This window comes from Schistocerca nitens, chromosome 4 (assembly GCF_023898315.1).
Source record: "Schistocerca nitens isolate TAMUIC-IGC-003100 chromosome 4, iqSchNite1.1, whole genome shotgun sequence".
NCBI classification, from domain to species: domain Eukaryota; kingdom Metazoa; phylum Arthropoda; class Insecta; order Orthoptera; family Acrididae; genus Schistocerca; species Schistocerca nitens.
The window spans coordinates 738,341,900-738,364,559 of NC_064617.1; positions in this window are offsets into that span (position 1 = coordinate 738,341,900).

Consider the following 22,660-nt stretch of genomic DNA (forward strand, 5'->3'; position numbering starts at 1 on the left):
CAGACGCTAACCTTGATGGGTGGCCTGGGAAGAGCGAAATAGCAGAAGTTGAGAGGAAGGGAAATTTTATGGGAATTTGTACACTTCCCAGAGCAGGCACTGGTCGGCACTGGGAAGCGACGCATAATTAACACGACTTGCGCTGCAATTGGCGTAAGTGATTTTGCTGGAGGGGAAACCGAGGTGAAGAGCGGACTGTGAGAAGTCTCTGTAGAGGTCTTCCATTCCCAGCTTGCCTAGAGTGCGGATGTGGCGTTCTTTACTCAGCTTGCCTGAGAAAGAGTGAGCATCTCTGCAGTTTAGGACTTAGCAAATGGAACGATTGAGTTTGGAGATAGGAAGTTTTGGTTCAGCTATGTACTGAGCAAGATAGCTAGGAGTGAATAGACGAGCGCAGCCTTGCAGCACCACGAGGTTGGCCGATGTCCGCACAACGACACCGCTCCGCCACACTGAATTCGGTGATATTGTGTCTGCTCCGGCCACTGATTAATTTGCTGGATCACGTTGGCAAAGTTTCCACAAGGGTTTCATGGACCATGTATTGTAGAATTCTTCTCACACTTCACATTACACCTGGGTCAGTCGATAGGAATTACTTTTGATTTATCGCACTTTACTCCACGCAAACGCAATTTATTACCACTGTCTGTCAGGAGAGTCATATAATGTGATGATTGAAGGTCGTGAGTTAAAATAAATCTGTGCTAATCGACTGCATCTGTTTTCAATCAAGTAGTTGAAATCCCAAGTCACTTTCTTAATTAATTTTATGTTCAACATTTGCATCTGGTGTTCAAGAGCTGAATATAACATCAATGTGCACCCCTTTTTAATTAAAAGGGATCAATCCTGAACCAATTAATGTCAACACTGCCACCGTAGTTCAATCAGGAGTCACAGGGCCTTATTACTTTCTTTGCGTTATCCGACATTGCAGCAGTTTTGCACTCTCTGTTGATCTGTTAGTCAATTACCTGGGGTGAACACACACCAAAACCAGATAAGTGACGGGTGGTGTGTTACAAAGTAAACGTTGGTTTTTCACTATTTATGGAAAGTACGTTTTACAATCATTCCCATATTACATATCTGCCTGTTTAGTGTGTTATTTTTCCAATATTACATATCTGCCTGTTTAGTATGTTATTTATTTCCTCATATGTGTTCAGGCATGACAATAGCATCGGGGTACTTACTTTATAGTTCGAAATCATATTTCAGACACCAGTGTGTGTGTGTGTGTGTGTGTGTGTGTGTGTGTGTGAGTGTGTGTGTGTATGTGTGTATATGTCAAATAACATTCTGGTAATTGACACAACAATTGCTATTTTTGTATTGCTGGTATATTTTTTGATTCATTTTAGATATGGAGAGAATATTGTGCTACTGGATAAGCATCAAATGTCTCAAATCGTTCAAATGGCTCTGAGCACTATGGGTCTTATCTTCTGAAGTCATCAGTTCCCGGATAAGCATCACTGATGCAGAAAATAATTAATTTTGGAAGGGGTGACTATAATATTTGACTGATTTTTATATCAGTTTGGGAAGCGAGTTTTTGATGAGCGAGTGCTTTAATCAACAAGTACTCTTTAAGCTGTAAGTTGTTTCAGCATGTGTATTTCACATGCGGTATTTGCGTCATATTGTGCTGATTCTATAATACAACAAGGCGAGACTTGGAGCAAGGAAAACAGTCAGTTAGTGAGTTCTGTCTAGCTTACACCTAATTGGCATGTGTGTCATATTACACCAATCGGATTTCATATCAAGACGTGACTTGTCACAACAAGCAAAACTCTCAGTAAATGAGTTCAGTTTTGCCTATACCTGGCTTGTGACACTTGACAAGCATTATAGAACAATTTAATCGTGTAAAATAATTGACTTGTGTCTTCGTCGAGCCTATGGTAAGGAAATGAAACATTTCGCTTACACAAGTGCTATTTGACGTAATTTTTAGATAATTACTTTTGAATGTAACACAAAAAATTCAATTTGGATACCTTTGAGTACCCTGTAGAATTCTTTGAACTGCTACAAGTTACAACCTTTATGTAATTTTTTGGATATATTAGGTGCAAAAAAATTTCAGAGCGCTCGGATACTTTTGTGCATTGCCAAAAATACTATACACTACACATCTTGCATAAGTTTTTGAATAACTATAGAGAAAAAAATTCAGAGTAATTTGATATTTTCGAGTATGGCCAAAGTGGCTGCATTGTGATTGGCTGTTCCATTTTAATAGTGTGTAAAGTACTAAACTGTGATTGACTGTCTCATTTTAATAGCATATTTTCATTGTCCAGAGAAGAGAGGGGGGAGGAGGTTGAAGGGGGATGGGGACGAGAGGGGGAGGGGGGGGTAGGAAATAAGTGGGCAGTGATTGTTGCATGATGGTATCACAGGGGGCATGGCTATCTCACAAATGTAAAAAAAAAAGTGTGCCAGAACATATCATGTAAACAAAGTCCGCCAAACTTGATTTTATGAAAAGTATACTGGTTGGCTTCACTAAAATACGCAACTACATAAAGTGCTGGAAGAAAGGTACGACTGAGTTCCAATCTAGGTCGTCAGAGATAGACCATAGCTTTGAAACATATAATTCCTGGTCACATCCTTGAATACTTTCCACAGCTATTGTGGAAGTCAAGACAGTTTCCCATATCCAGAAAAGGTGACCTTGTCATCCCTGAAGAAGACAGGTCAGGCGAGGGGTGCTTGTTCTTCGCTGGGTACTTTCCGCCACCGTGCTTGCAACGTCTAGTTGTCTGGTACTCTGTCGGTGATACTAGATAAAGATAAACGTATTTTGGTAGACGCTGTGTTACCATTCGGCCTCATGCATAGGAATGTTTTATGTGAGCTACGATTATTTTTGACGCTGTTGCTTCAGTGTTTGGATGTCAGTGAGAGATTATGGAAGTCATATCAGGTGTAATTCTACGTTTGTGTAAATAATTTAATTTTCTGTGGGAAGTATTTTATGAGTAAATCGAACTTCTGCCTCGTGCAGTGGTAGTACAAAGAAACCAGGTCCGTCTGACCGATAAATAAAGTAAGTTTGCCAATCAGTGTACCAAGTAAATTCGGGTGAAATATTTTTATTTAATTTGGTATTGAATTTCTTATATATAGCGATTTGCACAGCTTGAATGTTTGTGCCCTTGTTCAGCTACGTACTCACATGAGCAAGGGGCAGAAATTAAGACTTGTGCTGTTGGGTCTGTAATAAATGTCCGTGACTTTAGCATCTATTCAATATACAGGTGGATTTCCAAATTAAGGTTTTCTTTTGAGCTGAAATAAATGTGTTCTTCTTGTCCATTTAACTGCTATGTATGTCCTCGTGTTTCTAAGTTAACACATGAGCTCGTTTTCTCATTACTTAGTGGATAGTAGTCACTTTTCTGTATGAAAAGAGTACCTATACATATAAACAAGTTTCATTCTTTTTCTTGATTTCAAATTTAATGTTTCTTCATGGTTTTTCACTATTCCATGATTGAAGTCACACTTCTCTGGCAAGTAGTCTTTGTAGATACATTTGTTTGCAGAAGAGAATATCATTTGCAATGGTTATTTTACGAACGAACGAATATATGATTGTTTCTCTTTGTATACTCTTCACACATGTTACCAAGTGCATTTCCAAACCTTTCTAATACAGTGCAGTATTGTGAACATTCATGCAGACCGAGAAGGCTGTAGCTTCCCTGTGATAATGTACTATTGTTTTATTTTATCATGAGTGGGAAGGAATTTATTTGTCTGTTTACCAAAAGCAGCTTTTGCTTGTTAATAATTCTGTTTAGTGGAAATTTAAGAAATTCAGGTATTCTATCTTAGAAATCTGTACCAGATCCTTATTTAAACTCATGGACTGTAAGAATATTGCTATCCATAGCTTAAACTTAAATGTTGATTTAATGTATCTGTTGCAGGAATTAGATGATTCAGTGACATCCATAGCCGAAGTTAGATACTAAATACTTATTATCAGCATACCATTTTTTTTAATATAATCCACAACCAGTTATAACTTTTTCATAATGATATCATCCAAGAAAGTTTTCCTTACGCCTCCCACAGTATAAGCGGAATGCATTTCACTTTTCAGTTGTTTTTTTTGCGGGGGAGGGGCGGGGGGAGGTAAAGTTTTTGCTACCTTGGAATCAAGCATGTAACCAAACACTGTTACGAGAAAAATCTAAGCCGCTTCACCCTTTATGACTGATCAGAATAGCTATTGAGTTTGCGGGCTTTCAAATAAAATGCAGTGATGGTGATGTGGCCGTCAGCTATGTGCCCTCAGACTCAAAGTTGAAATATTAAACGTTTTGGCTGGTTTCGTTGTCTAGGGACTGGGATACGTAATTGTCACATTACAAGCCAAATACTGCTGAGTGTACAGTATACAATATGAATATACACATGAATCGAATGGTCCAAGGTTTCTATCACTCGGCAATTGCAAATTTTGAATGTTATATAGAAATTTATAAATGAAAGATTGCAATTATGTAAATTCTACAGGTTCTATTCTAACGAATTTAAATGATGGGTACGGTGACAGAACTACCTTTAAGAATTCACTTTATTACTGTAAAACACTTATTGGTGTCGATGGTCCAGGAGTTAAATAAAATATAAGTTGAATAACAGGAAAACAATAGATACCTACTTCACATAATTAGTTAAGAACAACAACATAGCTTCTAAACGCATACTACGTCTTCACCGCAGAAGCCACGCAAATCTCACAGGTGCACAAGTCGGCACTACGAAATATTTCTATCTCTCGTGACCACGTGCAAATTGCTCCACTCTCCAAGTGTGCCTCTGTCGTGCTGTACTGTGCAGCACCCTTTTGTGTCCTCTCCCGTACTTTTCCACTTCCATACAGCCTCCCCATTAATGAACACTGTGATTGGATAGAGTGCTCGTGCCACGTCTTCAAGCCAACGTACCCACACAAACATAATGAAACACATTCGAAATACTGGATTTACATGTAAATAACTTGAAGTTAAATAAATATTCCTATGGCTGGACCATAAACCTGCTCTAACACACATTATTAAAAACATAAATAAATCAAATAAACATGTATCAAAGGAATAGAAACAAAAGGTAGGCCAGTAGCCTAATGTCTATTTGTTTTCTAAAACACAGTAAATATTTAACCAATCTCTTCATGAATAGGATATATCGGAAGTAAACAAAGACATATACGAATAAATATATTTATAAGCATGCTGCTACCGTTTTTTCGTGTAACTGTGGAGTCCTTATGGCCTGATAGTAATCGTCTACTTTGACCTCCAATAACTCATGTACTCTGCAAGTTACATGCCTGTAATTTATACCAATTTAGGTTTACATTAATAGCTTTCTTAAGACATGTCGATCGACAAAATCGGATGAACCGTTTAGATTTTGGAAATTCGTTGCTTGGTGTTACTTGTATAATTTATCCTCAGATACTAAACTTTAAACTAATAAAGATATTGAAAATCTGATTACACCATCAGAAACGGTGTGCAAACAATGGTAATGTACATGTTTCTTTTTGAGGTATCATGTTTCATCTGGCTACTATTAATTTCTATATATACTGTGAAATGTCTGCGATTGAGGTTTCAAAATGTTCGCCATCTTTTGCACTCCCGACATGTCTCCTTGATCAACACAGCGTCACCATGGAATTCCCAGCCACGCGGTCGGCCTGGACCCCGGCTAATATTCGGCACCGTGCGGCCGCCGACGAGCCGCCGTCCACCGAGAGGCCCTAGCACGGCCGCGCCAAATCCGAACTTGAAATATTTTCAGGGCGCCACAACTCTCCCGTTGCCTCACAAGTTCAATACAGTCCCATTTTGATTCATTGGAACAGCTGTACTCTGTCAATTAATAGCCGCAATATTTTCTTATGTACTACAGTCTGGAACCGCGCGACCTCTACGGTCGCAGGTTCGAATCCTGCCTCGGGCATGGATGTGTGTGATGTCCTTATGTTAGTTAGGTTTAAGTAGTTCTCAGTTCTAGGGGACTGATGACCTCAGCAGTTGAGTCCCATAGTGGGTTGGGTTGTTTCTGGGAGAAGACCAGACAGTGAGGTCATCGATCTCATCGGATTAGGGAAGGACGGGGAAGGAAGTCGGCCGTACCCTTTCAAAGGAACCATCCCGGCATTTGCCTAGAGCGATTTAGGGAAATGACGGAAAACCTAAATCAGGATGGCAGGACGCGGGATTGAACCGTCATCCTCCCATAGTGCTCAGAGCCATTTGAACCATTTATTTTCTTATGCTTACTACTGTTTAGAAGATTTAGTTGTCTAGAATAAGACCACAAATCAACATGTTCAGTACTTATGAGAACTTCTTACCCACTTTTGCAAAGCATGTCTTCAGGTCAACACAGAGAAAATAATATTAGTGTGGCATACGATGCAATTTTTTGGTCATTTGAAGTCTATGGTAAGTACTATAATAGATCTGGAGCAAGTACAATCCATCTTGCAGTTTCTGTCTCCCAATAATACTGAAGGTGTAACTCAATTGATTGGGATGGCAAATTTATTTAATATTTTATTCTCAGTCTGCCTAAAAAGCTGCACCATAAAATGATTTCCATAAGAAAGACCATAAGTTTGCGTTCGCAGAAGGTGGCTAGTACAGCTCTGGAGCAGTAGTCTTTCAAGAAAGTGAGAAGGGGAGGCATCCTACCGACGACATTACAAGAGTCCTTAATGTTTTAGAAAATAGTAACCTGGTTTATGAAGTTGAAACACTGGCAGTGCTGTCTGCATTGGAAGAACTTAAATATTATCGCAGTGTCTTGAACATACTCACTTGCACTGGGAAAACTGGTAATAAAGTACTGAGTCGTGTTTTGGGGACACCTCAGTCACATTGTAGAATGAACAGTTAGAATATTGGCTTGAGTTTTGTAACATTGGAGATACTGATAATATAGTTGCAGTTTCTCTTGGAAGGTTGTTGGAGCAAGAAGCGATACAGGAAGAGAAGCACACTCAGCCCATTACTTCTACACTCACTGGTTGGCCTCAGTTATTTAAAGGAACTGAAGAAAGAACCACAAGGAATTGATCTTGATGTCTGTGCTATTAAAGAAGAATTGAAGGAAAGCGAAAACATTAATAACCAAAATCCGATATGCAAAATACGCCATGGGGAAGCCCACTTAGAATTCGAAAATAGGGTTTCTGGCAACTAAACCCAGAGAAAGCGCATTACATACAATGTACTTTGATATTGTAGCCCGCTTGCAAAATAAAAAATGGAAACTGTTTCATATCAGTCTGCGCTGACACATTTTCATGTCCACTTAGAATTCGAAAATAGGGTTTCTGCCACCTAAACCCAGAGAAAACGCATTACATACAATGTACTTTGATATTGTAGCCCGCTTGCAAAATAAAAAATGGAAACTGTTTCATATCAGTCTGCGCTGACACATTTTCATGTTTCACTTGGTTTTATCCAACAAGAATGGCTTCCTCAAGAGTGGTTATTAAATTGCTACAAACCAATTTCTGATGTGGGGGCCTGTGAGAATTTTAATGACAGATAACGCAGTATGCTTTACCTCTTACGTGTTTAAAAAAATTGTCTAGATATAGGTGTCCATCATAGTGCCCATATCATCCAAATATATAAGAATGAGTAAATAGAAATTTACTCTCAGCATTAATGGCTATCACAGTAAAACTAAAAACTGTTGGGACTACACTCACCTGTGGCCAATGTTGGCTTTTAGCACGGTTAGACATTGTGTTCACCATGTCATGTCTATAGACTCGTTCTTTAAATTCCACGTTGTGACTCCATTGATCAGTTGGTTAAATGCTCATCTGTTGCAAGAGATGATCTCTCCCCAGCATTTGATTGCTTTCTGGAGGAAGACACAAGATAAAATGAAGCAGGCACATACGTGTGAGATGCAGTGTTGCAACAAGGGTAACAACCGAACCGTTATACTAGGAGATAAAGTCATGTAAAGAATTTCTGGGCTATTAATAACAGTGATGATAAAATTAGGAAAAACCTACATTTTGGACCATGGGAAATAGTAGATTTATAACTCCAGTAGCACTGTTTCTGTTTCATCCTGAACAAAAGTATACCTATAAAATTAGTTTGTCTCAGGGAAACCTGCTAAGTGATAGAGTGGCTGAGGGATGATATGCTAAGCTGACAACTTGTGGGGAACCTTGTGCTACTGGGGTACTCTGTGGTGGATTTCCTGGCACTCCGACATAGGAGAGGAGCGGATTTCTGGAAACAAGTTTCCTTTCTCCGATAGGTCAACAAATAACCACGAGTCCTGGTTAGCTAACGCAGGTTTTACGATATTGCAGTGCCTGTGTTATTCTGATTACGTTGCAAATTTCCTTTGGATATGCATCCACGTCCAAAGGAACAGGCACTGCGGCGACTACAGCCGTTACGAAATACATGGAATGAATTTGCAATTGCAAATAAGGACCACCATCAGCTGTAGAATGGTATGATGACTATCGAAATCTGTGCCGGACCGCGGCTCGAACCAGTATTTCCCGCTTATCGCGTTGTATTTGTACCGGAATCAGAATAACACAACCACTGCAATATCGTATTTATCTGCCGATACCGGGCAAGCGACTTTCAAGTACAAGGTCTGACCTGTACGGGAATATACGTAATGGATGTACCAGTACAGGTCTTAGACGTATGGTTGACGACATATAGAAGTTTGGGTCTGGCTGTGAGTCGTGCACGGATAGTGATAACCGGAAAATGCGGGTTCGAGTCCCGGTCCGGCACAGATTTTCATTGTTGTCATTCCATTCCACAGCTGATGGTTGTCCTTATTCGCAATTTCGAATTCATTTCACGTAACACAGGCTTTGACGGTCTCTTTTTTCGTTGAGACGCCAGAAGTAGGAGATCAAACTTGAATAGACGTTCAGCATTGGATAAAGGTGCGAAGAGCGTTGGAGGTCCCAGGCTGCAACAATAAAGAGATGTGATTATGACTCTGGTGCGGTGAACATTGGTGAATGTTCTCGTTTCGGTGTAAGAGTTTAACCGACAACAGTGCCATGTGAATTTTCGGAATGCCAAGATAACGTTATATGTTCGGTATCTTACTTTAATTATTTTCATCCTTTGGCAATTCGGGAGTGAATACTTACTGCACTGAGTCTTGTATTAGCGTGTCCTGCTCGTTAACTTGCCGAAGCACTTATTAGTGCTTGTGCATGTCTGAATGGCACCTCTCCGTGTACTATGGGTAAAGCAGTTCTGCCACATCGTTTAAAGTCGACTCAGCCACGATGTCTAGAAGTAACACCTACTTCATGTTATGTTTGACAGTAAGCTGCGGGCCATTTATGAGGGTATTATAGGTAACTGATCAAATGTGCACGCTCGACAGAGAAACTCTTCAAAGGAAAAAATCCTCTAGATAAGTGGCATTAAAAACGCAAAAATGGCTCTGAGCACTATGGGACTTAACGTCTGAGGTCATCAGTCCCCTAGAACTTAGAACTACTTAAACCAAACTAACCTAAGGACATCACACACACCCATGCCCAAGGCAGGATTCGAACCTGCAACCGCAGCGGTCGCGCGGTTCCAGACTGTAGCGCCTGGAACCGCTGGGCCACACCAGCCGGCAAAAAAAAGCAAAAGATTTAAATGTTTCACGTCCATATACTGACGCGTCAAGAAGGCATATTTCAACAGTGATAGGATTATCTTCCTTGCTTAAATACGGAAATAAATGCCGTTTGTAATAAATCTTTGCCGGCCGGGGTGGCCGAGCGGTTCTAGGCACTACAGTCTGGAACCGCGACTGATGACCTCAGAAGTTAAGTCCCATAATGCTCAGAGCCATTTGAACCATTTAATAAATCTTTAATGATCCGAAAATATAAAAAAAATCAGTACTAATTAGGCCCATCGTATTAAAAATGTTTCAGGCCGATGCATTTGGTTGTTCAGCTATTCCTGACCATGATGTGAGGATGAGTGGCACATCCGCGAATTATCCCCTCCTTGACCCTCGCTGGCGCCGCCATCGATAGTCTTAAAGGGAAGTGCTGTGCAGGCAGTGTGACGTCGGTGCGGCAACACAGTGATGTCGCCGTATACGAGTAGTAAAGTAACTGTCTGGCTAATCGCACTGGTTTAGGTTTCGGACTATGTCAGTGCTTACCCGGATTGGTGGCTTCTTCATCTGCACGTGGAATTGTCTTTTAGGTGAGAAGATGGAAGATTATTGAGCTTCGTTACTGGAGGAATACGACAATATATTCGGAGCCAGCAAAAGATAGATTTCGTTTTTTAAGTTGAACACTGGTACATGTAGTTCTTCTGTTGTCTTGATAAACGTTCGATATTAGGTTGCTTAAGTTACTGGTGTATTAGAAGTGCACAAATGATTCGCTCTATGAATCTTATCGCCGATGGTGGTGTATCGAGTAATTAGCAGTATGTGATGTTATTCTGTGCCACCTAACATTGCTCTCATCTCGTCATAGTCTTCCTGAATTTCGCACTATTGTCTACATTTGTTGACAGATATGGCTTATGCTACTGTGTGTGAGTGTGTGTGTGTGTGTGGGAAAATTTGTACTACATGTTGGCATAATGGGGCAGAAATTTGTAAAGGACTGCTGCTAGCTCCCGAGAGGTTTTATTCGATACTATATGTTACGTATGTACGGGCTTACCTCAAGACCCTGTGGTACTAAGTATCGATACCACCCAAAATGGCAAGTTTCTGTCAGATGCCGATAGTAGTCGTGTGGGGTCTGGCGGACTCAACGTTGCACGTCCACTGAGCCACACCTCCAGTAGCCCAGGAATACGAGCACCCTCTGGCGCCGCAGTACAGGACATACAGGACACCCAGTGGCAGCCACACATACCCACTCACCCTTGGAGGCACTTCACTATGTGATGCTATGCAGACAACGCCTGACACCGTCGTTCGTGTTTTAGCTCATAGAGTCTCATTCTTCTTGCTATTGTATGACGTGGACTCTATTTCTTGCTGCATTATTTTAATGACTCTTCGCACACTTGGACAAATACAAGTTAAGTAAATCTTCTACTTACTGTGTAACTTGTTCGCTAATAACTCCTGCTCATGTCTAGCTTTTCTATAACGACAGTTCCTGCACCACTCTGTAGCCCACCTCTCCTTGCCACTGTGTACACAGTCGTACACGATAGGTACTAATATCGTGTGAGAGTTTAGCTGATCATGAACACCGCCATGTGACTGGTATGATGAGGGAAATCAAGGCTGTGGGATATTTATTAATGATGTCGTTGTAATAATCTTGTAACTTGGAACTTACAGTGGCTATCAGTAGTAGGGCAAATTGCTTCCTGCCCCAGTCTACATTTTTGCCAAACTTTTGCACCACTTCCCCTCTCCCACTCATTAGTAAAGATTTGACAATATCACGCTGATGATGTCATTGATTTACACCCTTCCCCCACCCCCTGGCAACTAGCCACACCTCCACTTCACCTTCCCCTCCACCTCCTCCTCCTCTTCTTCCCCTGTTGGCACTGGAGGGAATTTCAAATTTTGACAGGGTAATGGGAATGCTGATGGCCCCCCAGATTATACCCCTCACCACCCCCTCCCGCGTCCCCTTCCCCTCCCGCTTCTCCTTCCCTTCACATGCCTCGACCTCACCTACCTGGAAATTGCGTTACCCCTCAGTCTCAATGGAAACATGTGTTCAATTGATGCGATGTTCATGTTGAACAGGGACAACTTTAATAACTGTGTTACCTATAAGCATTCTGATGAGAACAGTATCAACAGCTTTCTGTATGGGGAGTGGAAGGAAATGATAATGGAGGAGCATAAGAATTAACTCCTCCTCTGCGAAAACTCCAGATATCCCAATTCCTTCTCCACTTCCTCTCCCACTCCCATCTGGAAATTGCCGTGAAAGAGCCTCAGTCTGTTCTGGAGAAGAAGGATCTCCTGACATGACATTCAAATCAGTGTCATTAACGATAGTAATACATTGATGGATATGTTTTATTTAATCCTGGTTTGGTATGACCTGTCACGAATTCCTTTCCTGTGCCAACCTCTTCATCTCAGAGTAGCACTTGCAACCTATGCCCTCAATTCTTTGCTGGATGTATTTCAATCTCTGTCTTAATCTACAGTTTTTACCTTCTGCAGCACGCTCTTTGGTCTGCATATTTTGAGATGTGCAAGCAGGGATCAAAACAGGAAAAAATGTCCAATAAACAGTGGGTCTACAGTGAATACCTTAAGAGCTATGAGCACTCCCTCCAGCCCCCCCCCCTCCTCCCCGACAACAACCTGCACTGAATAGAATGAATAGATAGAAGTATCCTGATGCTGTTTGTGCTTCAGATCCGAAAAGAGCCCCAGTACCTCACTTAGGACAGCGATCAGGGGACTTACAGGTTAAGCATGGCACCATATCCACCATGACTGTCCTCCTGTGGGTATCAACAGTTTGATTCTCCTTATCTCTAATGTGTATGACAGCATATCACAAAGCCGAGATATGGTATGCCCAAAGAATGATCCTCCCTGTCATCCAACGGCGCCATAACGCCGAACTTAAGACTTGGTTATCGGTCTCGAGTTGGAATTCTCTATGCTCGAGATAAAATTCAAATTTCTCTAAGGCGAAGAGAACAATGAGAGTTTCCCACTCATAAACCGAAAGTTTAAGCTCCCCTGGAGATAATCTTTTCGAGGCATAGAGTATCATACGATATTGGTCCTCAGATTCCTGTAAAAGAACGGCATTAACGTCAGAACTGGAGTCTTTACAATAAAAGGCAGCTCAGAATTGGGGATCACCAAAACCGGTGGATTCCAAAAAGGTTCTTTAATGGCTTCAAATGAGGCTTGTTGACTTTCGTCCCACTCAAAAATCACTCCCTTCCTATGCAAGGTATTAAGGGAGGCCAGCAATTGCTCAAAGTTAGGTAAAAATGAGCGAAAAAAGATTGGCCATGCAGTTAACCTGGCCTGCTATTTCTTGTTCTTGGGAGGAGGAAATTCTTGTTCAATTCTGACACCCTCGGCTGACATCAAATGCCCCAAGACAGAGACCTGTCGCTGGCCTCAGTTAATCTTAGAATGATTAAGGGTGAGCCCAGCCTACCTAAACAGAAACAAGATTTGCCCAAGATATTCCAGATCTTCAGCAAAGGTAGCGCCGTATATAACGACATCATCCAGAGAGTTAAAAACGGATTTGAATGCAGGATCCCCCAACACATTATCCACTAGTCGAGACAATACTGCAGCTCTGATTCAGAGGACGGAGTCAACCCGATTAAATTCATCAAGCTTCCAGTCAATGCAGAAGGCAGTGAAATGTTTGGAAGCTTCGAGTAAGGAATCTGGTAGTGTGCTTGATTCAAATCCAACACAGTAAAGAAACATGCTCCAGGAAACCACATAAAACAACGTGGACGTGAGACAAATGAAAGGACTGCAAAATAACCTTCTCATTCATTGTCCTAAACTCTTCTTTGCTTTATTTCCTTTTTGAGTCTTCTGACTGGTTTGATGTGGTCCACAACGAATTCTTCTCCTGTGCCAACCTCTTCATTTCAGTGTAGCATTTGCAATCTATATCCTCAATTACTTGTAGGATGTATTCCAGTTCACTCTCCCTCTATCGCATTTTCCATCTACAGCTCCCTTTAGTGCGATGTAAGCTGTTCCTTGGTGTGTTAACAGATTTCTTGTCATCTGGTCCCTTTTTCTTGTCAATGTTTTCCACATATTCCTTTCGTCTCCGATTCTGCACAGAACCTTCTCAATGCTTACCTTATCAGTCCACCTAATTTTCAACATTTGTCTGTAGCACCACATTACAAGTGCTTCGATTCCATTTTGTGTCAGTTTTCCCACAGTTAATGTTTCACTACCATAAAATACTGTACTCCATACGAACATTCTCAGAAATTTCTTCCTCAAATTAAGGAACCGAGCGAGGTGGAGCAGTGGTTAGACACTGGACTCGCATTCGGGAGGACGACGGTTCAATCCCGTCTCCAGCCATCCTGATTTAGGTTTTCCGTGATTTCCCTAAATCGTTTCAGGCAAATGCCGGGATGGTTCCTTTCAAAGGGCACGGCCGATTTCCTTCCCCATCCTTCCCTAACCCGAGCTAGCGCTCCGTCTCTAATGACCTCGTTGTCGACGGGACGTTAAACAACACTAACCTAACCTAACCTCAAATTAAGGCTGATATTTGATATTAGTAGACTTCTCTTAGCCAGGAATGTCCTTTTTGCCAGTGCTAGTCTGCTTTTGATGTCCTCTTTGCTGCGTCCGTCATTGGTTATTTTACTGCCTAGGTAGCAGAGTTCCTTAACTTCACCTACTTTGTGACCATCTGACCATCTATCCTGATGTTGAGTCTCTCGCTGTTCTCATTCGTGCTACTTCTCCCTGCTTTTGTCTTTCTTCTGTTTACTCTCAATCCTTATTCTGTACTCATTAGACTATTCATTTCATTCAGCAGATCATTTAATTCTTCTTTCAGTCAGGATAGCAATACCATCAGAGAATCTTGTCATTAATATCCTTTCACCTTGAATTTTAACTCCACTCCTGAACCTTTCTTTTATTTCAGCCATTGCCTCTTCGATGTACACATTGAGCAGTAGGGGCGGGGGACTATATCCGAGTCTTACACCCTTTTTAATCTGAGCACTTCGTTCTTGGTGATCCACTATTATTATTTCCTCTTGGCTCTTGTGCATCTTGTTTATTACCATTCTCTCCCTATAGCTTACTCCTACATTTTTCAGAATTTCGTTTATTTTGCACCATTTTACATTGTCGAACGCTTTTTCCAGGTCGACAGATCCTTTGAACGTGTTTTGATTTTTGTTTATTCTTGCCTCCATTATCAACCGCAACGTCAGAATTGCCTCTCTCGTGCCTTTACCTTTACTGAAGCCACCTGATCGTTGTCTAACACATCCTCAATTTTCTTTTTATGTAATGGGGATCTCCCCACTGTGATGCGTTTGTGTCACCCATTATGGCTTCAGCCAATCACCGCCTCACTAGAGGTGAATTTTATTTTTCTTGCTGTGCCGTAGCCTAGCCCTGTTATGCTGTGCAGCCACTTACCCTTGGTCCTGGCCTTATTTACGTTAAAAGGAATAATGTCTTGTTCTGGCCTTATCCCTTTCTGCGCTGAATCTCGCTGTTCTCTTGCTAAATGGGGTTTTCTGATGTCATTAACCACCTGCTTGGTTAGTCTCCAAATTGTGTTTCACCTTAATTTGTTTATTCATGCCCCTGTCCATATATTGGTAGATATTGTTTTGTTATTTTACGGTTCATGAGATTAACTGCAATTGTCTTTTGTTGATATTATATAATTATTATTTTCTGAATGTCTCATACTCTGTCGTACTGTTGTTACGGATCAAGCTCATGTAAGGTCTGTAAAATCCGGATGCCTTACAACACTATCCCTAGACCATGGATGCACAACTCCATAAATAATTTAATTTTTCTCATCTAGCTTTCTGTACTGCAGTTCGGGTGATATGCTGACCCGTTCTTGGACATCTGTTCTTGGCTGAGTTCGATTAAAATTCGATATGCATTGTGACATTTTGAGAGATCTTTACTTGCTGCATATGCGATTTCGTTATGTCTGCAGGCCTCATCTAATAGATTGATTCCCTTGTCACCATGTGCCAGTCGTTTCTCAAGTTTTATTCCAAGTTTTCAGTAGTTATATGTGGAGAAATTAAGTTCTACAGGTAGCTGTGGAAAAGAACAGTGCCTCTGTTGTTACCCTTCTTGTCATACATGTTAAGCTACTGTGTTGTTTGAGGTTTGTGCATCTTGTTATATAGCAAATCACTAGCATCCTCCCAGCTGTTGTGTGAGGAAGCGAAACTGAGCCACTTTACAAGAACCTTTTATCCCCCATCTGCTTATGACATGTTCTATATGAAAGACAATTGGTTCACTGTTTCTCTATAATCCTTCCACATGAAAACTACCAGCAGTTTCAGTAACATTTATTCTTTGCCCTTTGGAAGCTGTGAATATCTCCATTGACAAGAGTGGTAGGTGCAATTTTTCTAATGCTACTTGTGTTTTGAAACACATGCTAAATCCGTTACTATAATAAATTCCTGTTGACAAATATTTACCATTGTACTGTGACTGTACAAGGTATTTAGAAGCTCTTTATGATTAATGTCAATTGGTTTCATTTTTGTTGTATGATGCAACATTAAGCTACAAATGGCAAGGATTTGTGTGAGGACATCAGTCCATTTACAAGAACTGCAAGGGTTAAATGCATTTGTATTCGCGCTTTTAGAGTTCGGTTCAAATGCCCCACAACACTTAATTTCATCTGAGAAAATGTCAGATAGTGTTGTATTCCATATTTTTCCATTACCATCTTGAAATTTCTATTGTAAAATTTGGCACCAAGTTCCGTTTGAAGACTTCTTGGGATGCACCTGATTCTTGTCTGCTGAAACTGATCAAACACCGGTGAAACTGCCTTCTCAATCTTTGTAGTCACTGGTATGGCCCAGGCAAATTTCAAGTATGTGTCAATAACCATTTAAAATATTTGAAACCTATTTTCTCTCACGATTTTTGTCTCCCTTCTACAGAATCCACCTGCCATAGGTCGTCCAGACTTCGAATAATAACTTCCCTGTGTGGCAATGTCTTGTGTGCTACTTCTTGAAGCTCCTGAACAACTGTCCCCATAATTGTTCCATGATACATCTTTCTCAAACCTCTGAAATTATTAAAACGATTGCATTAGAATGAGCTACAGTCCTGGCTGTAACTGAGATTGTGATCAGGCATAATGTAGGCATGTTGTAGTCATTGTAGTATATATATTGGAGTGATCAGTTATTTAATTTCTTATTCTGAATCCCGATAATGCCCCTGAGTGCTAATGTGGGTTTAATACTTGTAACTTTTTTGTATTTCGAACTGTTGGAACTTTTTGCTCCTACTCCTTTCGCTTTCTTGTATATTTCTACCATTCATAATATCTGGCCTTACTTTTCTGTATCTTTCAATGACTAGCAGTCGAGTTTCGTAGTTTTAAGAATATTAGATTCAGTAATCCATGTGTTCATTCAAATTATCTATCACTTGTCATTGCATTCTTGTTTCAACTTATAGGTTGGAGCACCCAGCATATTTGGTTTTTCACTGCATTTTCCGTACATTCTAGTTATCTGACTATTGCATAATGTTTAATAAAATAATCAATAGCATCTTTTTCTTCTTCTTTTTGTTTAGCCGGACGCTGTGGCCGTGCCGTTCTAGGCGCTTCAGTCCGGAACCACGCTGCTGCTACGGTCCCAGGCTCGAATCCTGCCTCAGGCATGGATGTGTGTGATGTTCATAGGTTAGTTAGGTTTAGGTAGTTCTAAGTCTAGGAGACTGATGACCTCAGATGTTAAGTCCCATAGTGCTTAGAGCCATTTGAACCATTTTTTTTTCTTTAAGCTATGATGGTCGATGGAGATTTGTAAACAGCCTAGACGTTTCTCTGAGTAACTAGTCTCTTACCAAATTCCCTAACCTCAGCAAACGCAGTTTCTCTCTGATATCCTTGCAAACTTCAACGACTTTATGTTCTGTCGACATGTTGGTATATACCAAGGAGTATGAAGTTGTGTACATTATCGTTTGCCTTCATTTCAATTATATCACCTCTCGGAATTAACCTGAGGCTGACCAGTGATCTAGGATGATGTAGAATGATGCAGGGTGTCCATTACGTGTTCTACGATGGCGGGCACAAATGTGAAGAGCTTACGATTTGCTTGGTTCAGAATATAGCAATCCTTCCTTAAGGTGGTCACATGAGTTCGACCGGAACCTTGATGACGAGTAAGCCTGACCTCTCGTTCACATGTAGTCCAATATCAGGCCACTGCGACATCTGCATGCCCCAAAAATGTGGGTATTTTAAGATTTGACCAGCAAGGTAAATGGACACCCACAATGAGACCCCTTTCAAACTCTATCAGGTACTTGAGACTCTGTCTCAAATGAGTATGTGGCATCTCCGTGTCCTTCATGTTGATGATACAACCGATGCTGTCCATGCTCATTATAGACACTACCATGGCTGCTAACAACACTAAAGCTGAACAACTCTAATGCACTCTGGTGGCTGTTCTACCTGTCACACAGTTACGATTTACAGACCTGCCAATAGTGTGCACATATCCAGGCTTACATTGACATCTGACCATGTGTTTTGGGTGCTTACCTTCTTCTGGTGGTATGTTTATTTTCAAACAAACTCGGACAGCCTTTGGTTAATATGTATCTAAGCTTCAAATTGCTTCGATTTATACACTAAAATATACAATGATGCAAAGATCCCACTGTCAAAAAATAATTAATGATTAACATTGCAGTCCGCAGCTCGTGGGACTGATGACCTCAGATGTTAAGTCCCATAGTGTCAGAGCCATATAGCATTTTCCTATATTGTTGATATTATTGATATTATCCAATAGATGACCTCAGATGTTAAGTCCCATAGTGCTCAGAGCCATTTGAACCATTTGATTAACTTTGCAAGTGCGGTGAGAAAATCTATTGTAAATGTGAAATGGTGGTACGTTAATAAGCTGTGTAACCGACACAGAGTTGAATGCAACCATGTAAACGTGCATGAATTGCGTCGTACAGGTGCCTGATATCAGTTTATGCGATTAGGTTCCATGCCTGCTGCACTTGGTCAGTCAACACAGAAACAGTTAATGCTGGTCGTTGCTGATGCGAGAGATATCGCCGATGATGTCCTATATGTGCTTGATTGGAGATGGATCTGGTATCTGGTAATTGAGCAGACCAAGGTAACATGTTGCATGTTGGGTTACAACAGCGGTACGTGGCCTAGCGTTGTCGTGTTGGGAAACACATCCTGGAATGGTGTTCACGAAAGGCAGCACAACATGTCGATTCACCAGATTGACGTACAGATTTGCAGTCAAGGTGTGGGGTATCTACCTGAGAGCTCCTGCTGTCATACGAAGCCGCACCCCAGACCACAACTCCTGGTGTATGTCCAGTGTGTCTAGCACGAAGAGGGGTTGGCTGCATTAATCACTTCACATCTCACCTCACCCCCCCCCCCCCCCCCCACACCAATCAACACGCGGACATCACTGGCACCACGCAGAACCAGCTTTCATCATAACACACAACAGATCTCCACTCTACCCTCAAATGAGCTCTCGCTTGACACTACTAAAGTCGCAAATGGCGGTGGTTTGGTTCAAATGGCTCTGAGCACTATGGTGTGGTCATCAGTCCCATAGAACTCAGAACTACTTAAACCTAACTAACCTAAGGACATCACACACATCCATGCCCGAGGCAGGATTCGAACCTGCGACCGTAGCAGTCGCACGTTCCGGACTGCGCGGCGGTGGTTTGGAGTCAGTGGAATGCACGGTACACGCCGTGTGGCTCGGAGCTGTCCTTGAAGTAACCGATTGATAACAGTTCGTTGTGTCACTGTGGTGCCAACTGTTGCTGAAATTTCTGCCGCAGGCGCAGTACGATGCGCCACAGCCATATGCCGAACCGACGGTCTTCTCTCTCGGTAGCGCCACGTGCCTGTCTGGCGCCAGGTCTTCTTGCTGCCTTGTCTGCCAGTGACCACCACTGTCAGCAGTCATGTACAGCGACCATATTACTGTCAAGTCTTTCCGTAGCATCGCAGAAAGAACATCCAGCTTCTCGTAATACTCTTTCAAACTCAATGAGATGTTGGTAATGGCGTCTTCGTCCTCTTAAAGACATTCTTGACTAAAACAAACTCACTTCGTCCAGTCTCAAAGGTAACTAAGGCTCACGACCATTACAGCGCTTATTTAAACGAAACCTGATTTGGATACTCATGGCCGTGTTACTAGTGCCACTCTTATACGACTGGCGTGAAGTACGAATAGACGTCATATTTTAAATATAGAAACACTTCCACCAACTTTCATTTATCTCGCACAAGTCCTCCCTGGTGAGGAATTTTTTCTCGTCAGTGTAGAATCTTCCACTGCGCTACTGCAACTAGGAAACAGCCTTCACGCTAAGTTCGGGTACGACAGCGTAAACATTTACTTTCCTGTCACAATGGCTGTATTCCTCGTAAGTGAAAACAGGCCGTAAATCCCCGTATGCTCTCGGAACGACTAAAACACAGCTGGCCAAGCGTATTTCACCCCGATATCAACCACCTGGCGTAGACCGGCACAACCTCGGTAATGGAAACGGAAATGGAAACATTTACTTTCAGAGCAGACCACGAGAGAGAAAAGTACCAGGCCTTTTTTGAGAAGACTCAGCGAGAATGCTAGTAGCGACTACAGCCAAAGAGAGGAGTGGGAAGTAACTCCAACAAGTGCTTTATGGTAATGGCGAAGCGGTGATAGAAAGAAGCAAAGGCCGTTCCCCTCCGCCAAGTCGCATCCTCTTACAGTGCTGCTAATAATACAAGAAAATTACTGACCATTAAAAGGCAAGACATGAAGGCGACATGCAAAAATTGTCAAACTGGAGTTAAGTGTGGGGTAAATTGTTGTACATTAAGGATAATATACCTAGGAACACATGATATTACCTGGTACGTGATCAGCGTTTGCATCTAATGACCGATTTTTGAACCATATGAAGAAACGCACACCAGCGGCAGCCATAAGCAGTGTCCGATAGTTGCTATTGGCTTTATCATTACTAGACTTGAGGTCGTGTTTTGTGCAGCGTATGTAAATATTTTAAGTTCTGTAAAGTGCTGTGTAATACAGTGAAGCTATTTGGGAGGTATAAATTCTTCAGTTACAAAATTTTAAGAAAAGAAATATTTTGTGTTTTAGGTGTATGAAAATGAATATCGGTGTTTTAAGGCTTTGTAGCGTTTACTACATTCAGCTTAAAATTATGAATAATACATCATATCAATGGACAACGCAAACAGTTGTGTTTGTCTACCTGTGCGTAAGCGCAGGCTCTATTTCCTGTGTCTTCCGTTAGAAGCGTTACTAGCAGGCATGGCGACTAGTGAACAAAAAGCTTTTTGTGTTTTTCTGTTTACAAGGGCAGAATATATTGTTACAGAGCAACGTGCACTCTGTATTAAGTTTCGTTGTAATCCTCCAGGCGATAATATCATCCGTAAATGTTATCATCTGTTTGAAGACACCGGTTCCCTTTGCAAAGGGAAGAGTACGGGACGACCGAGTGTGACTAAAGAACATGTTGAACGAGTGAGAGAGTCTGTCTGGTAGTCCCAAGCAATTAGTTCGGAAGGCTAGTTGTGAATTAGCAGTTACGGAGGTGTCTGTGTTAAGACTTTTAAGGAGGCACATACGTACAACTATGTCCGTATCGTATGCAGCTGTTACAAGTTCAAGAGCCTACAGACTACGGTTTATGTGCCAACTGACAAATGACGATGAAGATGTTTTGGATCGTATAGTCTGCAGTATGAATCAATATCTCATCTAAATGGAAACGTAAACGCATTCTTCGGGTCAACAAATCTCCACCAGAAGGTACAGTTGCACCTAAACTCCCCTAAATCGAATGTTTTTTGTGTCATTTTCCTGCGGAACGTTTATGGGCCTTTCTTTTTAGCTCGAGCAACCGTAACTGGTGTTTCTTATTTGGTTCCGTTAGAACTATGCTCTTTCCTCAATTGAAAGAAGCTGAACCACAGAAAGTTATTTGGCAACAAAATGATGCTCTGCCTCAGTGGCGTAACACAGTACGCTATTGGTTAAATGACGTTGTACGCGACCTCTGGATCAGCCGCAAGAAAGCAGATGACAGATCTTGTCTCGCTTGGCCTCCACGTTCATTCAATCCAACGTCATGCGATTTTTACCTTTGAGGGTTCATAAAGTATCACGTATGTGTCCCCCACTACCAGCTGGTGTACCCGATTTAAGAAGCAGGATTGAATCAGTTGTTGCATCAATTACTTCCGAAGAACTCACTTATCAATTCGATGTGTGAAGTATAGTGCTAGTATAGTGCTCATATTAAACACCTGAAACAAGAACAGTTTGATGTGCTCTTTCATTTGATGTATTATTTACAGTTTTAAGTTGAATGTAATAAATGCTACGAAGCCTTAAAATCTCGATATTAATTTTGGAACACCCGGTATTTTTAAAGCTAGTTATGTAACGTGTGGAAGAGAAGACATACTTCATCAGTCGCACATCAAATCTTTTACCTTGAAATGACAGAGAGATCTCTGTCATGGAACATGTGACACTTGCAAATGAACTGAGTTTCTTTAATCCCTTAAAAATATATCTGTACTGAAAATGAAAATTTGAATTAGTTTTCAATAGTTCCTATTGCAAAATGTATTTAACTTGCAACTGTCACTCTGCTGCCACCTACTGACTGTTGGTGTATACCAGAGAAATAATGTAACAGACGGACTATTAAATACAGTATAGGCAAACTTATTTCCATTACAACGTTTTTCACTGTCAATAGAATATTTGTTTCTAGGTAGGAGACCATGTTTGCACCTTGGATCATTGTTTTACATTTGGAAAAACCT